This window comes from Macaca nemestrina, chromosome 7 (assembly GCF_043159975.1).
Source record: "Macaca nemestrina isolate mMacNem1 chromosome 7, mMacNem.hap1, whole genome shotgun sequence".
NCBI classification, from domain to species: domain Eukaryota; kingdom Metazoa; phylum Chordata; class Mammalia; order Primates; family Cercopithecidae; genus Macaca; species Macaca nemestrina.
In genome coordinates this window covers 73,846,250-73,867,632 of record NC_092131.1, presented here as the reverse complement: position 1 = coordinate 73,867,632, position 21,383 = coordinate 73,846,250, and the positions used below count along the sequence as shown (strand labels likewise).

General features: G+C 41.6%; 1 long non-coding RNA gene across 2 annotated transcripts in view; it reads right to left on the bottom strand.

Annotated features, from left to right (window-relative positions):
- LOC105477957 (uncharacterized) overlaps nucleotides 1-21,383 on the bottom strand; it is a 372,390-nt gene that overhangs the window by 243,247 nt on the left and 107,760 nt on the right. The window contains exons 2-3 of one of the 2 annotated variants that reach the window (XR_011625965.1): nucleotides 17,417-17,482; nucleotides 12,898-16,387 (exon numbers count right to left, since the gene is read on the bottom strand). The exons of the other annotated variant lie outside the window; for it this stretch is intronic. This is a non-coding gene — a long non-coding RNA (uncharacterized lncRNA). Of the gene's footprint in view, nucleotides 1-12,897; nucleotides 16,388-17,416; nucleotides 17,483-21,383 lie in introns of those variants that run through there. 2 annotated transcript variants of the gene reach the window in all.

Genomic DNA, 21,383 nt, shown 5'->3' with positions numbered 1-21,383 from the left:
TGTATGCCCTATGTAAATGAAGAGGATATTTCCTGTGGTAGCTGAAGTGTTTCCACTTGATTTAGTTCTAGGAAGTCCTGAGGTTCCCTGCCTCCAGACCCTATTCTCCTGCCTCACTTATAGGCCAACCTGACCAAGAGCCCAGAAGGATTCTTCTGGCGGTTTTTCCCAACAGCCTTTCCTATCATGAACACCAAAGGGAAGTTGTCCCAGATTACTCCAAATCAGGTATTTAAAATAAAAGTGGCCCTAGTCATCTGGGCTCCCATCAATAGACACTATGTTACCATCATATAATCAAAGTGGAATTGTTTCTAAGCTACTTTAGGGCATTTCAATCATTTATTCATTGGTTCAATAAGTATGTATATGCTAGGCTCTGAAGAGACACCAGAGAATGGGCAGACCTCTGCCCCCAGCTTCACATCCAGTGGAGGAATCTAGACAAATACATGGGTAATCATTCATGGCACCTCAGAGCTGCCTTCACTGTGTGCTGTATGCAGGATTCACAACTCCTCCCAGCTCGAAGGTCCACAGACAGCATTTGGGGCCAGTCTCTGAAAGTTCTTTGCAGCCTAAGGGCATATAAGAGCCATTGTGGGCAGGCTTGAGACTCTTCAAACCATTTAAGGCCCATAAAGTCTCCTCACTGAAACTCTTTTCTGATACTTTTCTATTAGGGTGGTGCAAACGTGATTGTGGTTTTTGCCAATAAAAGTAATGACAGGCCAGCCGCGGTGGCTCACACCTGTAATCCCAGCACTCTGGGAGATTGAGGTGGGCGGATCACCTGAGGTCAAGAATTCAAGACCAGCCTGGCCAACATGGCGAAACCCTGACTCTACTAAAAAATACAAAAATTAGCCAGGCATGGTGGCATGTGCCTGTAATCCCAGCTACTCAGGAGACTGAGGTAAGAGAGTTGCTTGAACCTGGGAGGCAGAGGTTGCAGTGAGCTGAGATCGTGCCATTGCACTCCAGCCTGGGTGACAGAGCAAGACTCCATCTCAAAAAACAAAAAGTAATGACAAAAATTGCAGTTACTTTTGCACCAACTTAATAGTTATGCCCCATTCCTTCAGGCAGAGCCTGAGCTGTGTGGTCCTCCAGCAGCAGGGCCATGAGAGAGGGAGATCATCCTCAGGATCCAGCCGACTCCTCCGTGAACATGCGCTTCCCTTTCTCCAGTGGACTAGCATAGGAAGCCCATAAATGTTCCCCAGAAGGATCTGGCCTGCTACACCGCATCTCACCTGATTAATTAAGTCTGCCTAATTGACAGGATTAATAAATCAGAGGATATAGAATCACAAACCTTTAGTCCCAAAAGGAATTGAGTGCATTTTTCCCAGCCCCGGAGAGTGTTTTGGAATCTCTCTCCCATGCTTTAGAAATCCTAGAAAGTGGCAGAATGAGGAAGTAAATGCAAGCATCCCAAACACCAACCCAGGCTCCCACATCACCTGTTTACTACAGATACAACTTTGGGAAAAATCAGGTCTCCAGGTCAAAGATTTCTGGCCTTTTTCTTAACCTGCTGTCTGGCAGAGTAATTGTGATAAAGAAAACATGATTTATCATGGTATCATATAATAAAAGTAGAATTGCTTCTAAGCTACTTTTGGGTATTTCAGTCATTCATTCACTTATTCCTTGTTTTAACAAACACATATGCCAGGCTCTCTTTCAGGCTCTGAAGAGACACCAGAGAGTGGGCAGACCTCCGCCCCCAACTTCATGTCTAAGGGAGGAATCTAGACAAATGGACAATGATAAATAAAATATTTTTTTTAAAAAGTGCTGATGAGGGAAGCCCAGAAAGCTTATGGAACACACGGTAAGGGCTCCTTCCTCAGGCCAGTGGGTCAAGGACCCAAAGGGTTAAGGATGAAGAGGGGTCAACTGAGCAAAAAATATTCCAGAAATGGAGAACAGCATGTGGAAGAGAACCAGAGAAGAGGGTATGGTTAGATGGGGATCAGATATGGTTCCAAGGAGGTGGGACAAGCACTGGAGGAGAGTCCAGAGAGACAAACAAGGGTCAGATTGTGCTGTGGCAGAAGATAGGACTTAATCCTAAACATACACTCATTATTCATTATAGACACCTAACAGACAAAAAAAGCAAATAATTGCAGAGAGTTGAGCACCATCAAGAAAGCAAGCAGGGCAGCCTGTAGTTCCAGCTACTCCAGAGGCTGAGGTGGGAGGACTGGTTGAGCCCAGAAGTTCAAGTCCAGCCTGGGCAACAAAGGGGGAGTCATAAACTTTTATTTTATTTTTTAAAGAAAGTAAGGCAAAGTGAAAAGAAGTGGGTGGGTGTGTATGGCTGTCACAAGACGCTAACACAACTCATATCTGGCTGCTGTAAGAAAAACTGAAAGGAAACCAGTCAGAAGTCTTTTGCTTAGTTCACAGAGAAAAATCTGGGTTGAAAAAAATTATTTACTAAAGGGTCATTTCTCCAGATACAAGCAATGGACAAAAGTCGGATAAACATGATCCAGACACATTTTTTATCAAAATCAAATCTTAAATAGCAGCATTTATGGAAAGTATGCTGTGAGTGAATTTCATGTATATCTTTAACAAGGAGGTTGGTATTTTTATTATTTAAAAATCAACTTTGTTACTTATATTACTGAAATTGATCTTTTTGAACTGAGTTTAGAACTATCCTTTATCCCATAATTTTTTTTTTCTTTTTTTTTTTTTTTTGAGATGGAGTCTCGCTCTGTCGCCCAGGCTGGAGTGCAGTGGCGTGATCTCAGCTCACTGCAAGCTCCACCTCCTGGGTTCACGCCATTCTCCTGCCTCAGCCTCCCGAGTAGCTGGGACTACAGGTGCCCACCACCTCGCCCAGCTAATTTTTTGTATTTTTAGTAGAGACGGGGTTTCACCGTGTTAGCCAGGATGGTCTCAATCTCCTGACCTCATGATCCGCCCACCTCAGGCTCCCAAAGTGCTGGGACCACAGGTGTGAGCCACCGTGCCCAGCCCTTTTTTTTTTTTTTTTTAAGACGGGATCTGACTCTGTCACCCAGCTTGAGTAGGGTGGTGAGAACCCAGGTCATTACACTCTTGAATTCCTGGGCTCAAGCAGTCCTCCCACCTCAGCCTCCTAAGTAGGACCCTAGGTGTGTGCCACCACACCCAGCTAATTTTATTTATTCTAGAGATGGTGGTCTCACTATGTTACCCAGGCTGGTCTTAACCTCCTAGCCTCAAGCATTCCTCATACCTCAGTCTCACTGGGATTACAGGCATGCACCGCCACGCCCGGTTATCACATACAATTATTTGTAAGTCTGACAATAAAATTAGGGTTAAACAAGGTCTTATTTCTACAAGAAATAATTTGAAAATTAAAAGAATTTAAATTTCCTTTCTGGAAACTTTTCCCTCTTAACTGCCTATCAACAGATTATAGAGACATTGAAACTGGCATTGACTTTTCTACATGCAGACAATCTCATATTGATGACCATCTGCCTCCTGCTTTGATAACTGCTGCCAAGAAAAAGAAAACCCTTGAAGGTAGTGAGATCGCAGTGTTACTGGAAGGGTGTCCCTGATCCAGACCCCTTGAGAGGGTTCTTGTATCTCCACAAGAAAGAATTTGGGGTGAGTCCACAGAGTAAAGTGAAAGCAAGTTTATTAGAGAAGTAAAAAAACCAAAGAATTGGTTTCTTTGCACATGGACTGCTTGACTGAGTATACTTATGGTTATTTCTTGATTATATGCTAAACAAGGGGTGAATTATTCATGAGAGTTTTCTGATAAAAGGGTTGGGGGAAAGTGTCCCCACCCTTTTACCAGAAACTGAGGATTTCTCCCCTTTTTAGACCACATAGGATAACTTCTGGACATTGCCATGGCATTTGTAAACTGTCATGGCGCTGATGAATTATAATTAGTGTATAATGAGCAGTGAGGATGACCAGAGGTCCCTTTCATCATCATCTTGACTTTGGGGGGTTTTGGCCAGCTTCTTTACCACATCCTGTTTTATCAGTGGGGTCTTTGTGACCTGTATCTTGTGAAACCAGTCCTGCTAACCTCCTATCTTATCCTGTGACTACAAATGCCTAACTTCCTGGGAATGCAGCCTGACAGGCCTCACCCTCATTTTACCCAGCCCCTGTTCAAGATGGAGTTACTCTGGCTCCAACATCTCTGACAACATTTGTAAGGAAAGAACAGCATTAGGCCTTCTAGCCACCTTATTCATCTCTGAGATTTAAGGGCAATTAAATTTTTCTTTTGTTGACAGTGTAGGGAAATTCAAACTTCCCCTCTGAAGGTTCAAGTCTAAGTCTATTGAAATGAATTGATAACAGACAGATTTACAGGAAACAAAGCATACAAATTTATTAACATGTCTGTGGACATGGGAGCCCTGCAAAAGACTCAAACGAGAGCCAGATGACTGAAGGTGTTTTTTACCACTCTGAGGCTACGGAAAGAACAGGGGCTTGGGTTTCTTGCTAGGGGAAGTAATGGGCACAGGGAGAATGAAGAGAGGAAAGTATGACAAGCAATGGCTTCTTGTTTTGTAGATAAAAACCTCTCAGGGAATCTTGGAGATCCCCTCAGAAAGAATAGGTGGTAGCCTATGGTAAGAGCTCTCTGTCAGACTTCAAAAGTGTCAGACTTGTAAACTAAAAATAAAATCCTGAGCCCAAGAATTGTCAAAGAAAAGAGTCAAACTCTGTAAAATATTTAAAGAGGTATATTCTGAGCCAACTATGTGTGATGAATGGCTCATGACACGGCCCTCAGGAGATCCCAAGAACATTGCCTAAGGTGGTTGGGGTACAACTTAGTTTTTCAACTTTTTAGGGAAACATGAAACACCAATCAAGTAAGATGTACATTGGTTGATTCAGTCTGGAAAGGTGGAACAACTGGAAATGGGGGCTTCCAGATCATATGTAGATTCAAAGACGTTCTGATTATCAGTTGGTTAAAAGAGTTAGGTTACTGTCTAAAAACTCAGGAGTGCCTGGGTTAAGATAAGGCATCGTGGAGACCAAGATTTGATTATGCAGGTGAAACCTCCAGGTAGCAGGCTTCAGAGAGAATAGATTCTTAGGGTTTCTTATCAGACTTAAAGAGTCTGTTCTATCAGTAATTCCAAAAGGGAGGAGGGTATAATGAGGTATGTCTGATGCCCCCTTTCCACTTCCCATCATGGCTTGAACTAGTTTTTCAGGTAAGCTTTGGAATGTCCTTGCTGAAAGGAGGGGTCCATTTAGATGGTCAGGGGCTTAGAATTTTACTTTTGGTTTACACAACCAACTGAACAGACTCCCTCTTGGCCAAGGGGTCCCCAAAGAAACCTGAAAAACTGAATTCCCAGCCATCAAGGGAAGGAAAGTTGGACACACTTCATTATACCCCCTCCTTTTTGGAGTTTAGGAACAACTGACCAGCATTAACATTAAAAGAGAGATCATAAGACTGACAAAACAGACTCCTTGTGGCAGTAAGATACCAAATTCCAACCTGACTGTGGTATAGCATCACATGACAGCAGACCCTGGAGGAAATCAAAATATTTTACCCCCAAATATATTTATTTGACATATTTTGAAATGGCCCTGCAACCTTACACCTTATACAAAAATTAATTCAAGATGGATTAGAGACTTAAATGTTAGACCTAAAACCATAAAAACTCTAGAAGAAAACCTAGGTAATACCATTCAGGACATAGGCATGGGCAAGAACTTCATGACTAAAACACCAAAAGCAATGGCAACAAAAGCCACAATTGACAAATGGGATCTAATTAAACTAAAGAGCTTCTGCACAGCAAAAGAAACCACCATCAGAGTGAACAGGCAACCTACAGAACGGGAGAAAATTTTTGCAATCTACCCATCTGACAAAGTGCTAATATCCAGAATCTATAAAGAACTTAAAACAAATTTACAAGAAAAAATCAACCCCATCAAAAAGTGGGCAAAGGATATGAACAGACACTTCTCAAAAGAAGATATTTATGCAGCCAACAGACCATGAAAAAATGCTTATCATCACTGGCCATCAGAGAAATGCAAATCAAAACCACAATGAGATACCATCTCACACCAGTTAGAATGGCAATCATTAAAAAGTCAGGAAACAACAGGTGCTGGAGAGGATGTAGAGAAATAGGAACACTTTTACACTGTTGGTGGGACTGTAAACTAGTTCAATCATTGTGGAAGACAGTGTGGCGATTCCTCAAGGATCTAGAACTAGAAATACCATTTGACCCAGCCATCCCATTACTGGGCATATACCAAAAGGATTATAAATCATGCTGCTATAAAGACACATGCACACGTATGTTTATTGTGGCACTATTCACAATAACAAAGACTTGGAACCAACCCAAATGTCCATCAATGATAGACTGGATTAAGAAAATGTGGCACATATACACCATGGAATACCATGCAGCCATGAAAAAGGATGAGTTCATATCCTTTTTAGGGACATGGATGAAGCTGGAAACCATCATTCTGAGCAAACTATTGCAAGGACACAAAACCAAACACTGCATGTTCTCACTCATTGGTGGGAATTGAACAATGAGAACACTTGGACACAGGGTGGGGAACATCACACACCGGGGCCTGTCGTGAGGTAGGGGGAGGGGGGAGGGATAGCATTAGGAGATATACCTAATGTAAATATCGAGTTAACAGATGCAACACACCAACATGGCAAGTGTATCCATATGTAACAAACCTGCACATTGTGCACATGTACCCTAGAACTTGGAGTATAATTTTAAAAAAAAAGAAAAGCAAAGAAAAAGAAATGGCCCTGCAAAACCATCTTTTCTGGGGAAAATCTGCAGCCCTAGAGAATCTCCATTAATGCAACCAGGCCTTTCCTTTCTAGGCCACTCCTGGATCTAGGAGAAATTAAATGAGAATCTGACACCTTTAATGTCTACAAAGAGACATTTGGCATCTATTTTAAGAGTTAAAGAAAAAGGAAAGAAAAATGTGGCCAGGCGCGGTGGCTCACGCCTGTAATCCTGGCACTTTGGGAGGCTGAGGCAGGTGGATCACCTGAGGTTAGGAGTTCGAGACCAACCTGGCCAATATAGTGAAACCCCATCTCTACTAAAAATACAAAAATTAGCTGGGTGTGGTGGCAGGCACCTGTAGTCCCAGCTACTTGGGAAGCTGAAGCAGGAGAATTTCTTGAACCCAGGAGGAGGAGGTTGTAGTGAGCCAAGATCATACCATTGCACTCCAGGATGGGTGACAGAGCAAGACTCTGTCTCAAAAAAATAAAAAAAGACACGTAAAGTAGCTCAATAGTCAAACACAGTTTTATTTTGGAGAATAAACTTGAGAGGGGCTTCTGGCCTATTTCGGTCAGGAGCACTCACTCTTACAGTCTAAGAGTATTTATTTTAGGGTGAGAGGGCTTATCACAGGCTTAGAATGTTTCTGTGTGGGGAAGAAGTTTATGGTGAGGTTGGAATGTCTCTGGTCAGAGGGGAGATTATATTGGGGCTGGCATCTCTACGGCTGGATGGGAGGTTTTTTTGGGGCTGGCATGTCTCCGGTCAGGAAGGGGTTTATCTCATAGTTGGAATGTTTCTGGTTGGAGATGTCGTTTGTGGTTTGTGGTCATGCTGACCTTAGCCATTAGGCTGATGCCCTTTGGATTTAGGTGGTTTTTATCAAGGGGAACTTTAGAATGACTGTGCTTGTCCCAGATGGCGATGGTCCTGCACTGTCATCTATTCCCTCTGAAGGTGGCTATCTGTGAGGCTTCATCTACAAAACAAGAACTTTGTCCTCCACAGCCCCCCTTATCTTAACTTAAGCATTCCTTTCTACTTACTTCAAGTCTTTAAACAAATCTCAGCTCTTTCAAACCATTGCCAATCAGAAAATCTTTGAATCTACCTATGAACTATAAGCCCCCACTTCAGGATATTCTATATCTTTAGGCTGAACAAATTCCTTGTATTGGATTTATGTACACCTTCCTTGTATTGATTTATGATTTTACCTATAATTCTTGTCTCCCTAAAACATATAAAACCAAACTATAACCCAACCACGTAGGGCACACTTTCTTAGGACCACTTGAGACTGTTCACTGGGCCACAGTCACTCATATTGGCTCAGAATAAACCTCTTAAATATTTTGGTAGAGTTTGGTTTTTCCATTAACAGACTTTGAGTCTCATTTTCCTGTGAGTTAATCTTTCCTAGATCTCAATAAGGCAGATGGGGGTGGGGGAGCCTCAGAGAAAGCCTGTTTACTGTTTACCTCACTAATGTAAATTTCCTCTACAGATGCAAATCTCCCCCACAAAAGGACAGCTTTTCCGAGCTATTACTGTGTTTTTAGGCCCTCTGAATAGCCATATCAAAATATGCCAAAGAAGTATATTTTAGGGTAGCATATTTAGGTTTCCTTCCACAGCTAGAAAGACCAGAATGGTAAAAAATCATTTTCATCAGCCAGACGCTGTGGTTCACACCTGTAATCCCAGCACTTTGGGAGGCCGAGGTGGGCGAATCATGAGGTCAGGAGTTCAACGCTAGCCTGTCCAACATGGTGAAACCCGGTCTCTACTAAAAATACAAAAATTAGCTGAGCATGGTAATGCGTGCCTGCATTCCCAGCTACTCAGGAGACTGAGGCAGGAAAATCGCTTGAACCTAGGAGGCAGAGGTTGCAGTGAGCTGAGATCATGCCATTGCACTCCAGCCTGGGTAACAGAGTGAGACTCCTTCTCAAAAAAAAAAAAAGAAAGAAAAAGAAAAGAAAAACTCTTAGCCAAATTAAATTTAACAGAGTTTAATTGAGCAAAAAAAGATTCACAAATCAGGCAGCCTCCTGAGCCAGAGTGAGTTCAGAGAGACTCCAACATAACCCTGTGGTAGAAGAAGACTGACAGACAAAGGAAAGTGATGTACAGAAAACAGAAGTGAGATGCAGAAACAGCTGTATTGGTTACAGCTCACCATTTGCATTATTTGAACACGATTTGAACAATTGGCCCCCATTAACCGGCCAAAAGTCAGTGATTGGCACAAGAGTAGGTTATAGTCTGTTTACACATCCATTTCAGTTATACTTCACTATGTACAGTGAAACCTTTAGGCCAAACTTAAAATATGGAAGGAAGCAGCTGTAGGCTAAAATTGATTGAACAATTTTCCCCTTTTGGTCATCCTCTCAAATTTGACCAAAACTTTAGTCATTGATGTCACTGTCATCATCATAAATGTACTTATTTTGTCTCAAAATCCACTGGGAAATAGCAGAGCAGTGAGTTCTGCAAGGTGGGAACAAGGACTTCAAGTTACATTTTGTTTTGTTTTGTTTTGTTTTGTTTTGTTTTTGTTTTGAGACAGGTTCTCACTCTGTTGCCCAGGCTGGAGTGCAGTGGCACAATCTCAGCTCACTACAACCTTTACCTCCCAGGCTCAAGTAATCCTCCCACTTCAGTCTCCCAAGTAGCCAGACTGTGGGCCTGTGCCAACACACCTGGCTAATTTTTGAATTTTTTGTAGAGATAGGATTTGCCATGTTGCCCAGGCTGGTCTCAAAGTTCTGAGCTCAAGCAATCTGCCCACCTCAGCCTCCCAAAATGCTGAGATTACAGGCATGGGGCATTGTGCCCCACCTCAAGTTACTTTTCATAAAAGTTGGAGTAGAGGGTACTACCTTATGCTGTAATGTCTTGTTTACAAGAGAAAAACAAAACCTGGTCTGTTCCAGGATCTGTTTCCTTAGTCTTAGTTTATGTCACATTTAACATAAGTGACTCCATTTTTGTTTGGTCTTGTCTGTTGGGGCCTAATACATGAGCTCAGTCTAAAACAATGGCCTCCCATAATTTTTTTTAAAAAATTCCCCCTTTTCAGTCAGGTTCTCACTTAGGTGAAAGTATGACCAAAACTTAGAGCGTTAGTGCCACTCTCATTACCATCATGTTGGGCATGTGGTCTCAGCACATCATTCATAGGTTATGATGTCCTTGTAATCACACATTTCTTCAAGTTTTTGTCATCCCAGTTGAAGAGAAAGCATTTGACATTCTAGAAATGGCTGCATGCAAACATTTAAAATTTTTGAGAGAATACAGCATGCCAACGACACTACTATTATGACTATCAGGAGGATGATACCAAGAGTTTGGGGTATGCTCCTTAGCCCAGATCTCCATGAACCAAACCAACTAAAATAAAACAGATCAAAGAAAGAGCTAGATAAAGGGTCTACTCACTTTAACCAAGCAGTCTGTTCATTAATCTCCCTATAACTGAATCTCTATAGTACTCAATGTATTTTTCCATGCGCAACAAGAAATGCCAGCAACTACAAATATACTTCTCTGTTTAGCCAGTAAGTAGTCTAGAGCAATACTGTTATTTAGCATAACTTTCTCAAGAGAATTTAAAGTCTGTTACGTAACCATAGCCTTCACAGTAGAATCTACTATAGAGCTGATCATGAGGGATAAATTTCTAATCATTGCCTCATTTACTCCCAACTATGGAAAAAAGAGACCTAACAAATGATGCCCATAAAGAAGAGTGAAGACCTCCTGGCAATGTTATCTTTAACCTATGATGCAGGTTAAGAGGAGCGGACCAATGTTCTCTTTCTAATTATGCGATAACAAATGTATCATTAAAATTCCTCACCTACATTGGCCCTTCATCTTCAGTCTATCAACTAGTCCATATATAAGGCTGGTTGCAAAATCCTTCAAAAATAAAAGTAGCACCATGAGTACACAGCAAACCCCCTTGTTTATTTCTAAGCACAGGCAAGGAAGAAAACTGAAAGATAAGAGTCTCATGATAGCAGAGAAGTCTTGATCTGTGACCTTGGGAAGAAGCTGTCCATGTCATGGATGCTATCTTCTTCTGGGGAGAAACTTCCCTGCTTAGCTTTACCTTAAGGTTTCCAATGGGTGTACAGATCCAAGAGTGGGAAGGGGCCCTTCTGAGTTGTGTTATGAACTCAAGGTTCAAGTTCCCAAAGTTTTGCTTTGATGGCAAGGATAGTCATTCTCTGATGTTCTCAGAAGATCCAATCTTCAGGTTCTAGACTGTGAAGGGGTTGATTGTCCTCGGTCAGTGGACCATGAAGAGCTGTTTTTATTTGCTTGGTAAAAATATACTTTGGCATAATGAGCTACTTATAACAACAGCATAGGAAAGCTTTTTTTTGTTTGTTTTTTCTTTTGTTTTTTGGGTTTTTTTTTAGACAAATCTCGCTCTGTGCCCAGGCTGGAGTGTGCAGTGGTGCGATCGCAGCTCACTGCAACCTCTGCCTCACAGGTTCAAGCAATTATCTGCCTCAGCCTCCCAAGTGGCTGGGATTACAGGCACCCACCACCACGCCCAGCTAATTTTTTTATATTTTTAGTAGAGACAGGGTTTCACCATCTTGGCCAGGCAGGAAAGCTTTTATACAATCAGAAAACAAGCATTGAAAATGACAATTGAATGAAATTCCTCCATAAATGCTTACATGACCTATCAGAAAGCAGAAATGTACCTGAAGTTTTTTTTAAGAGGACTTAAGTCCTCTTAAATACCAGTTGGTATTTTGGAGCGTATTAATAACATATTTATTAAAATATAACTTGAAGAAGGTTAAATATCATTTCTTATTTGACAAGGCTTCCCACGTAATTTAACTTGTCAGATAATCCTATTTGTCTCTCTGTTGGATACTTCAGGGGCCCGCTGTAGCATCCAAAAGCTAGAGGTCAAAAAAGGCTTAATTTTTTTTTTTTTTTTTTTTTTTGAGATGGAGTTTTGCTTTTGTTGCCCAGGTTAGAGTGCAATGGCACAATCTCAGCTCATTGCAACCTCTGTCTCCCAGGTTCAAGCAATCCTCCTGTCTCAGCCTCCTGAGTAGCTGGGATTATAGGCATATGCCACCATGCCCGGCTAATTTTTGTATTTTTAGTAAAGACTAAAAATCACATTTCATCACATTGATCAGGCTGGTCTCAAACTCCTGACCTCAGATGATCCGCCCACCTCGGCCTCCCAAAGTGCTGGGATTACAGGCGTGAGCCACCGCGCCTGGCCTAATTTTTTTTTTATTTTTCTTGGATAGAGTTGTGCTCTGTCACCCAGGCTAAAGTGCAGTGGTGCAATCTCAGCTCACTGCAACTTCCACCTCCCAGGTTCAAGCAGTTCTCCCGCCTCAGTCTCCCGAGTAGCCAGGATAACAGGCATGCACCACCACGCCCAACTAATTTTTTGTATTTTTAGTAGAGACAGGGTTTCGCCATGTTGGCCAGGCTGGTCTTGAACTCCTGGCCTCAAGTGATCTGCCCACCTTGGCCTCCCAAATGGCTGGGATTACAGGCGTGAGCTACCGTGCCCAGCCATAAAAAAGGCTTAATTTTGAAGCTGGAATTTGATTTTGGGAAGTCTGTCAAATATATCAAAGTTTTAAAGCATCTCACCAAAATAGGATCACAGGTCACCATAAAATAATAATTGTTTATTTAGCCAAAGTGGTAATTAAAAGATTTTTTTTTTTTGAGACAGGATTCTGCTCTGTCACCCAGGATGGAGTGCAATGGCATGATTACGGCTCACTGCAGCGTCGACCTCCCAGGCTCAAGTGATCCTCCCACTTCAGCCTCCCAAGTAGCCGAGACTATAGGTATGTGCCACCACACGCAGATAATTTTTGTGTTTTGTGTAGAGATGGGATTTTTCCATGTTGCCCACACTGGTCTCAAACTCCTAGGCTCAAGTAATCCCCCCATCTCACCCTCCCACATTGCTAGAATTACAAGTGTGAGCCACCACACCCAGCCAATTAAAAGATTTAAAAGAAAACAAAAACCTGTACCCCCCCCCCCCTTTTTTTTTTTCTGAGACAAGGACTCACTTTGTTGCCCAGGATGGAGTGCAGTGGTGTGATCTCAGATCACTGCAACCTTCGCCTCCCAGGTTCAGTTGATCCTCCCTCCTCAGCCTCCCAAGTAGCTGGGACTACAGGTGCATGCCACCACACCCAGCCAAATTTTTTTTTTGTATTTTTTGTAGAGACAGGATTTTGCCATATTGCCCTGGTTGGTCTCAAACTCCTAGATTCATGCAATCCACCTGCCTCAGCCTTGTATTAGTCTGTTTTCATACTGTTATAAAGAACTGCCTGAGGCTCGGTAATTTATAAAGCAAAGAGGTTTAAAAGACACATTTATATCCAATAGAGACCACACCTGTATTCATATGGGAACAATTGGAATAGTGATATCCTCAAGGTGTAAAACATATTTTATTTGTGTATATATATATCTCAAAAGGAAGGAAATGAAAAAAAGAAAAAAAAAAAAGGTGATAGCTGCAGTTGTGGTTCTGTGACAACCATGAAGTGTCCTGGGCCTCCCGAGGCCTCTGACCAATAAACAATCCATGGGCAGTGAGGACACAGTCTCCTTACAGTTTCCATTGCCAACAGACATCCGTTATTTCTTTTTCCTTTGTCTTTTTCCTTTTTTAAAAAAAACAAACAAACACATACCTTCATTTGAGTGTCTTTGTATATGGAGGTTCCACGTCTCTCTTTAGGCAGAGACCAGGCAGGACTTCAGAAAAACCCTCATGAGCACACTGCATTTGAAACATGTTAGACATGTAATTTTAAATGTAGTTTGTACAGCAGTCACACTTTTTTGTCCACCTAACAGATGTAAACTTTGTTTTAAAACTGATCAGTTTTCCCAAAGGGCCAGAATTATTCCTTGTTAGAATTGCTCAGTTCAAGTCTGCTGCTTTCCTACAATTTTTCAAATTTTATAATGGATTAAATACAATGAACTCTGTTTAACAAATAAGGTCTGTGTGAAACACAAAAAAATAAATAAATAAAGGAAAGAGGTTTAGTTGACTCACAGTTCAGCATGGCTAGGGAGGCCTCAGGAAACTTACAATCATGGCAGATGGTGAAGGGCAAGCAAGACACCTTCTTAATAGTTTACCTAGAATATTCATGAAAACTGTGATAGTCATCATTTAAAGTTATTGCCCTGTCAATCATTTTTATAGTCTATGAACTTAGGTGTTTACCTGAGTAGGAAACCTAAGGTTAAATACATAGGTATTTTACCAGTAACTTAGGATTTAGCTGTTTTCATTAAAAGAACAATATTGAATGTCTTATTTATCAAAAATTACACAAGCAAAGATGATTCTGTTTTGGGCTGGGTTTATGATTTTATAGCCCTTAGGGCAAATTTTGACACCTTATAGTATTCTGCAGGGATAAATATGAAGCTGCTTGATCAATAAAAGAAAAATGCCGATAATTCTTAAGACATTTCTAATATTATTTTACCAATAATATTTTAAAGGCATCCTATTTATTAAAGATTTTACTCAAGTCACATGAACTTGAAAAGCATTTGGGTTTATTGTTTAATTCCATGAGCATACTTTAACTTCAGCCAAAATTTTGTACCTTATGGCCAAAAACATATGACAAAATATGTGTACATACACATAAACACACACACACACACAGACACACACACGCTCATACGAAGGTCCTACAGATTTTAGTTCAGAACTCTAGCCATGAGACAGTAATACAAACTCCCTGTTTGCAAAAACGATAATGAAAAAAAAATTGGATGCAAACAGTGAATTTTATATCAGTAGGAAAGTAACAGCAGACTTAGGCAGAAAAGAAAACAAAGAGATGACAGAAAACTTAGGAGCTTTATAGTTGCAGATCGACCTTGGGGTCCTGAATTTTTTCTTCATGTAAATGTGCACAAAAAGACCACAATATGTCCATTTTGAAACACTTTCAAGTACAAGTGCCACTTTCAAGTACAAGTGCCCCATTGGGGCACCCAAAAGGGGGTCATTCTCCTTGTTTTTCCCAACTCTTAGATAATGTTTTCTACTCTGTTTTTTCTCAGAATGACAAACTGAGTTGTGGCCTAGGGTTTAGTGTAGCGGATTGAAGTGTGCTGATGGTGGGTGGGACCCCACGGTGTGTCACCACTGAGTTATTTCTGCCCTATTATGCGTCTCACTTTCTCTCTCTGGCGGTCTAGCTCCTTTGAGAAGGCTCAAAACAGACTGACCGAGCTCCTATATGCATTTCCTGCATGACCCTTTTTAAACAAATTTTGTTGGGGATTCCCTGTACGGTTGCTGCACATACCCCCAGACACTCCCACTCAGGACCCAGTCACGCAGGAGCACCTTTAAGCTGGGAGGAGCAAAACACCCTTTCTCTTTGGAGTTGAGGAAACTCAGTCTTTCATTTTTCTAGTAAAACAACAGTTCAGTTCCTCATGCAAATGCACATATAAGCCAACTGAGATAAATTTTGGGAGAAAAACCAATGGAAAAGACCCTTTAGAATGTACCTTCGAACTAGAAATGAAATGGGGTACCCAAAAGGGGATTGTTCTCCTTGTCTTTAGAAAAAGGCAATGAAGAAGACCCTTTAGCATACTCCTCCAAACTAGAATTTTTTCCTAGGAGGAAAAAAAAAAAAACCCACCAGCTCAGAATAAATGGAGGACCATCAGCCAAAGGAAGTTCAGGGCTCCCAAGTAGCTGGGACTACATGTGTGGGCCACCACACCTGGCTAATTTTTGTATTTTTAGTAGAGACAGGGTTTTGCCATGTTGGCCAGGCTAGTCTCAAACTCCTGACCTCAGGTGATCCACCTGCCTCGGCCTCCCAAAGTGTTGGAATTACAGGCATGAGTCATGGCACCCAGCCCAGAAAGGCGTATTCTAGTGTGACAGGTGTTCTTTTTACTTAGCTATTGTTTCTTAGGGAAAATTGCTGAGTTCAGAGTGGAGTCTGTTAAGGAATAGGACAAAGCAAGTGCTCTGTATGCCTGGACTCAGCATGGATAGATCTGAAAGAGAGGCAAGCCTATTTTACCTGAGGGCCTACCTTTTATAAACACTTTATCTCCAATAGCTTTTTCACCTTCAGGGCAGGATAGTAACTAAGCCAAAAAGTTAGCAGATTTAATTTTTCTTATCAATTAGTCACTTAAGCTTTTTCTTTGCCTTTGCTAAGGGATTTACTAAGGCAAAGGCAAAGAAAAAGCTTAAGGGCAAATTAGATTAAATAAAAATACTGAAATCTTTGTACAAGTTTCTGCACATCGATAGGCAATAGACGAGACTAATTTGGGAGCCCTCACTTTCAAATCCACTTCTTCAAGTGCAGTCTTGTTTATTTGGAATGTTCCACTGTACCTTTAAATTATCCATAGTAAGATTTCACCATTCCTGTAAGCCTTCGCTGCTTCCAGGACCTAATGCTTATGTATGTAGAAGCTGGAAGGTATTCGGTTCTTCAGAAATTAAGGATCCCATCATTCTCAGCACACTGTCGCAAGAACAGAAAACCAAACACCGCATGTTCTCACTCATAGGTGGGAACTGAACAATGAGAACACTCGACACAGGAAGGGGAACATCACACACAGGGGCCTGTAGTGGGGTGGGGGGAGGGGGGAGGGATGACATTAGGAGATATACTTAATGTAAATGATGAGTTAATGGGTGCAGCACGCCAACATGGTGCATGTATACATATATAACAAAACTGCACGTTGTGCACATGTACCCTAGAACTTAAAGTATTAAAAAAAAAAAAAAGAAATTAAGGATCCCATTTTACCTCAAATATTGGGTTTGGCTCTCCGATCCCCTTGATCAACTTAGCCAACAAGTTTTTCCCCCTACCTAAGCCCCCAAGAAAAAGAGACAAAAGGAGTAGAACACAAAAAAAATCCCTGCAAATGTCCAAAAGTTTATACCCCCTGCGGTATTGCCATTTCCTACAGGTTTCTTTCTGACTCAGATATAAGAAGCCTCACCAGGCGTGGTGGCTCACGCCTGTAATCCCAGCACTTTGGGAGGCTGAGGCGGGCGGATCATCTGAGGTCAGGAGTTTGAGACCAGCCTGACCAACATGGTGAAACCCCATCTCTAGTAAAAATACAATATTAGCAGGACATGGTGGCACATGCCTATAATCCCAGCTACTCAGGAGGGCTGAGGCAGGAGAATGGCTTGAACCCGGGAGGCAGAGTTTGCAGTGAGCCAAGATCATGCCACTGCACTCTAGCTTGGGCAACAGAGCAAAACTCCATCTCAAAAAAAAAGAAAAAAGAAAAAGAAAAAAAAGAAGCCTCTAACTAGATCCAAGCCAGTTGATTATTAGATACAATCTAATCCTGGATCCAGTCCAGTTTCTGTCATGACTTCCAAACCCAGTTTGGATCAGAAAATTGCTCAGAGAACTCAGAGAGCTCAAAACACAAATCCATGGAGCTTTGGAATCCAAGAGAGAACTTACTAAGATCCCCAGTTACTGCAGGAGAGCAATGGACACAATGGGCCCAGTGGGTACCTTGATTCACTCAGCATTCCTTGGGGTCACCGGAAGCTCTACTTCAGATCCCACTTCTGATGTCATCTGTTAAAAGAAAATTCTTAGCCAAATTAAATGTAACAGAGTTTAATTGAGTAAAGAATGGTTCACAAATCAAACAGCCTCCTGAGCCAGAGCAGATTCAGAGACTCCAGCACAGCCACATGGTGGAAGAAGATTTATGGACAGAAAAAGGAAAGTGATGTACAGAAAGTGGAAGTGAGGTACAGAAATAGCCAGATTGGTCACAGCTCAGGGTCTGCCTTATTTGAACACCATTTGAACAGATGGAGCCTTTTGATTGGCCAAAACTTGGTGACTGGTTCAAGAGTAGGTTATAGTCTGTTTACACACCCATTTAGGTTAGAGTTCACTATATATGGAGAAACCTTTAGGCCAAACTTAAAATATGGAAAGAGGCCGCTTTAGGCTAAACTTGATGGAACAATATCTAAATATGAAAGGCAGCAATTCTCAACAGGGTAAAGCGCAACCCTGTCTGTGCTCTCTGTGTGCTATAGCAAAGGTGTTACAAATGCTGGGTAAAAGTGGTTGGAAAACACTCATCTAAAGACCATATCAATTATCCGTCTCTCCAGGTTCACCTAGCTCCGTCTCAACATTAATTCAGACTATCAGAAAGCAACAAGCCTGACCCTAATTACTGTTGCTACATTTTAAAAATTGCTTTATTAAATCCCCATACTGAGTCTTTTAAGATTTCACGTAATAGCCTTGGCTTTTGTAAAGAAAAGAGGAAAAGGAGGCTTAGCAAAGGAAACTGCTAGTGACAGAGGTGAATAATGGTCAAAGAGAACAGGGAAAATAATCCAAAAAAAAAAAAAAATACTAGGTTCAGGGTTTAGGTATAAGAAGCCATTACAGACCATAGAAAAAAACAGAAAGGCCAAAATCAGATTTTTAGCTCAGAATCCACATCTCTTTCCTGTCATCCTTCTTGTCTGCACCGAGTTGAGGAAGGAGAGATCAGTTTTATGGAACTGAGGGCTAAAGGCCTCTCATTTTACCTCCCCGGTTGCTTGGTTGTCATATCTGCCTGTTGCTGTAAGTTGGACCCAAATGAACAATGGGCCTGTTCACACTGGAGCCTTTTCCAGAGTGATACCATCTGCTTGTGTGATTCATCCATCTTGCAGGGTTACGAAGCACAAAAGCCATAGCTGTTTCTCGGCCACAGCTTGGCTATAGGAAGAAACCAAACAAGTCTGGAAGCTACCCTCAAGGCGGAAGAACTAGCAGCAGTTGAGATCTCATGGGGAAAACATAGGGGATAAGGTCGTGGAAGAAGTTATAAAAGCTGTTTTTCATATTATTTCTCTTCACTAAAATAAAACAATAAAGAAGACAATGGATCATGAGAATTACTAAATGCAGTTCACTATCTTAAATTAATAATGATGGTTATTGTGCAATTATTTTTCCATTTGCCATCCAAGTTTTACTAAAAAACATTTCAAACTTTTTTCTTCCTCAAAGTTTGTACAAGATGAAACTTCTAGATCTGGTAACAGGACAAAAAAAAATCTGGAAATGTTAGATAAAATATAACAACAATAACAAAATCGTTTTGTTAGATATGCCTACGGCTTAGATGTTTGTTCCTACCATATCTCGTATTGAAATTGAATCCCCAGTGTGGTGGTATTGGAAGGTGGGGACCAATGGGAGGTATTTTGAGTCACCGGGGCAGATCCTTCATGAATATATTAGTGCCTTCCCTCAGGGATGAGTGAGTTCACGCTCTATTAGTTCCCACAGAGCTGGTTTAGAAAGAGCCTGGCACCTCCCCCATCTCTCTCTAGCTTCCTCTCCTGCCACGTGATCTCTACACATGCCAGCTCCCCCTCTGCCTTCTTGCATAAGTGCAAGCAGCCTGAGGCCCTCACCAGACAGCAGATGCCCAATCTTGAAACTTCCAGCCTCAGAACTGTAAGCAAAATAAATCTTTTTCCTTATAAATTGCCCAGCCTTGAGTAATCCTTTATAGCAACACAAAAGAGACTAACACAGATACTCAACTGAGTTACAAGAACAAAAGTGTGAAAGCTGAGGTCCTATATTATGTAGGGGCAGGGAAGAAAGATAAAGAGAAGAAATAACATCAAACTAGGAGACCAAAGTCTTGGGCCACAGTGAGGAGGAGTTGAAGCTAAGCCATGTGTAGATTTGAAATCTAAATACCTAAATGTATATACACATGGGACACAGGAATCCTCAAGCCAAGAAATAAACATAAATATTGTTCCTGGGCTGGTGATTTCCTCAGAGTATCTAAAAATAACCAACAGAAATCCACAATTGACGGAATCTTTCTCATTCCAGACTGCTTGAAATTCACAGACACAAAAAATCCCTATGAAGAATTTACAGTTAATAATAAAGTAATAATAAAACATACACAGAACTAATACACCATGAACAAGAGTCAGCCTAGACAACAAACTAGGTAATAGAATCTGAAACACTATGATGAGTATATTCTTCAATGTTTTAGACAGATAATTATATTTATTTATTTATTTTGCATATTTGTTTATTTATTTATATATAGAAAGGCTCTGTCTCTGTCTCTTAGGATGGAGTGCAGTGGTCTAACTGCCTGATGGGTTCACCTTGACTGATGCCTAGATAGAACCAATTTATCAAGACAGGGGAATTGCAGTGGAGAAACAGTAATTCACGCAGAGCCGGCTGTGTGAGAGACTGGAATTTTATTATCACTCAAATAAGTCTCCCGGAGCATTCGGGGATCAGGGTTTTTTGTTTTTGTTTTTGTTTTGAGATGGAGTCTCGCTCTGTTGCCCAGGCTGGAGTGCAGTGGTGCAATCTCAGCTCACTGCAACCTCTGCCTCCCAGGTTCACTCGATTCTCCTGCCTCAACCTCCCGAGTAGCTGGGAGTACAGGCGCACACCACCACGCCCAGTTAATGTTTGTATTTTTAGTAGAGACAGGGTTTTCCCATGTTGGCCAGACTGGTCTTGAACTTCTGACCTCAGGTGATCCACCCACCTCAGCCTCCCAAAGTTCTGGGATTACAGGCGTGAGCCACCGTGCCTGGCAGGAATCAGAGTTTTTAAAGATAATTTGGTTGGTAGGGGCTTGGGAAGTGGGGAGTGCTGATTGGGCAGGTTGGAGATGGAATCATAGGGGGTCTAAGTGAGGTTTTCTAAACGTCTTCTGTTCCTGGGTGCGATAGAAGAACTGGTTGAGCCAGGTTATTGATCTGGGTGGTGTCGGCTGATCCATCAAGTGCAGGGTCTGCAAAATATCTCAAGCACTGATTTTGGGTTTTACAATAGTGATGTTATCCCCAAGAGCAATTTGGGGAGGTTCAGACTCTTGGAGCCAGAGGCTGTATGACCCCTAAATTGTAATTTCTAATCTTGTAGCTAATTTGTTAGGCCTGCAAAGGCAGACTGGACCCCAGGCACAAAGCCGGTCTTTTCAGGAAGGGGCTGTTACCAATTTTGTTTCAGAGTCAAACCATGAACTGAATTCCTTCCCAAAGTTAGTTCGGCCTACGCCCAGGTATGAACAAGGACAGCTTAAGGGTTAGAAGTAAGATAGTCGGTTAGGTCTGTTTTATTTCACTGCCATAATTTCCTCAGTTATATTTTGCAAAGGCTGTTTCAATGGTGTGATCCTAGCTTAATGCAATCTCAAATTTGTGGGCTCAAGCAATCCTCCCACCTCAGCCTCCCAAGTAACTGAGACTATAGGCATGTGCCACCATACCCGGCTACTTTTTAAAAATTTTTTTGTCAGAGACAGGATTGATATAGTTTGGATGTTTGTCCTCTCCAAATCTCATGTTGAAATGCAATCCCCAATGGTGGAAGTGGGGCCTAGTAGGAGGTATTTAGTCATGGGAGCAGATATCTCATGAATGGCTCGGCGCCCTCCCTGCAGTAATGAGTTCACTTG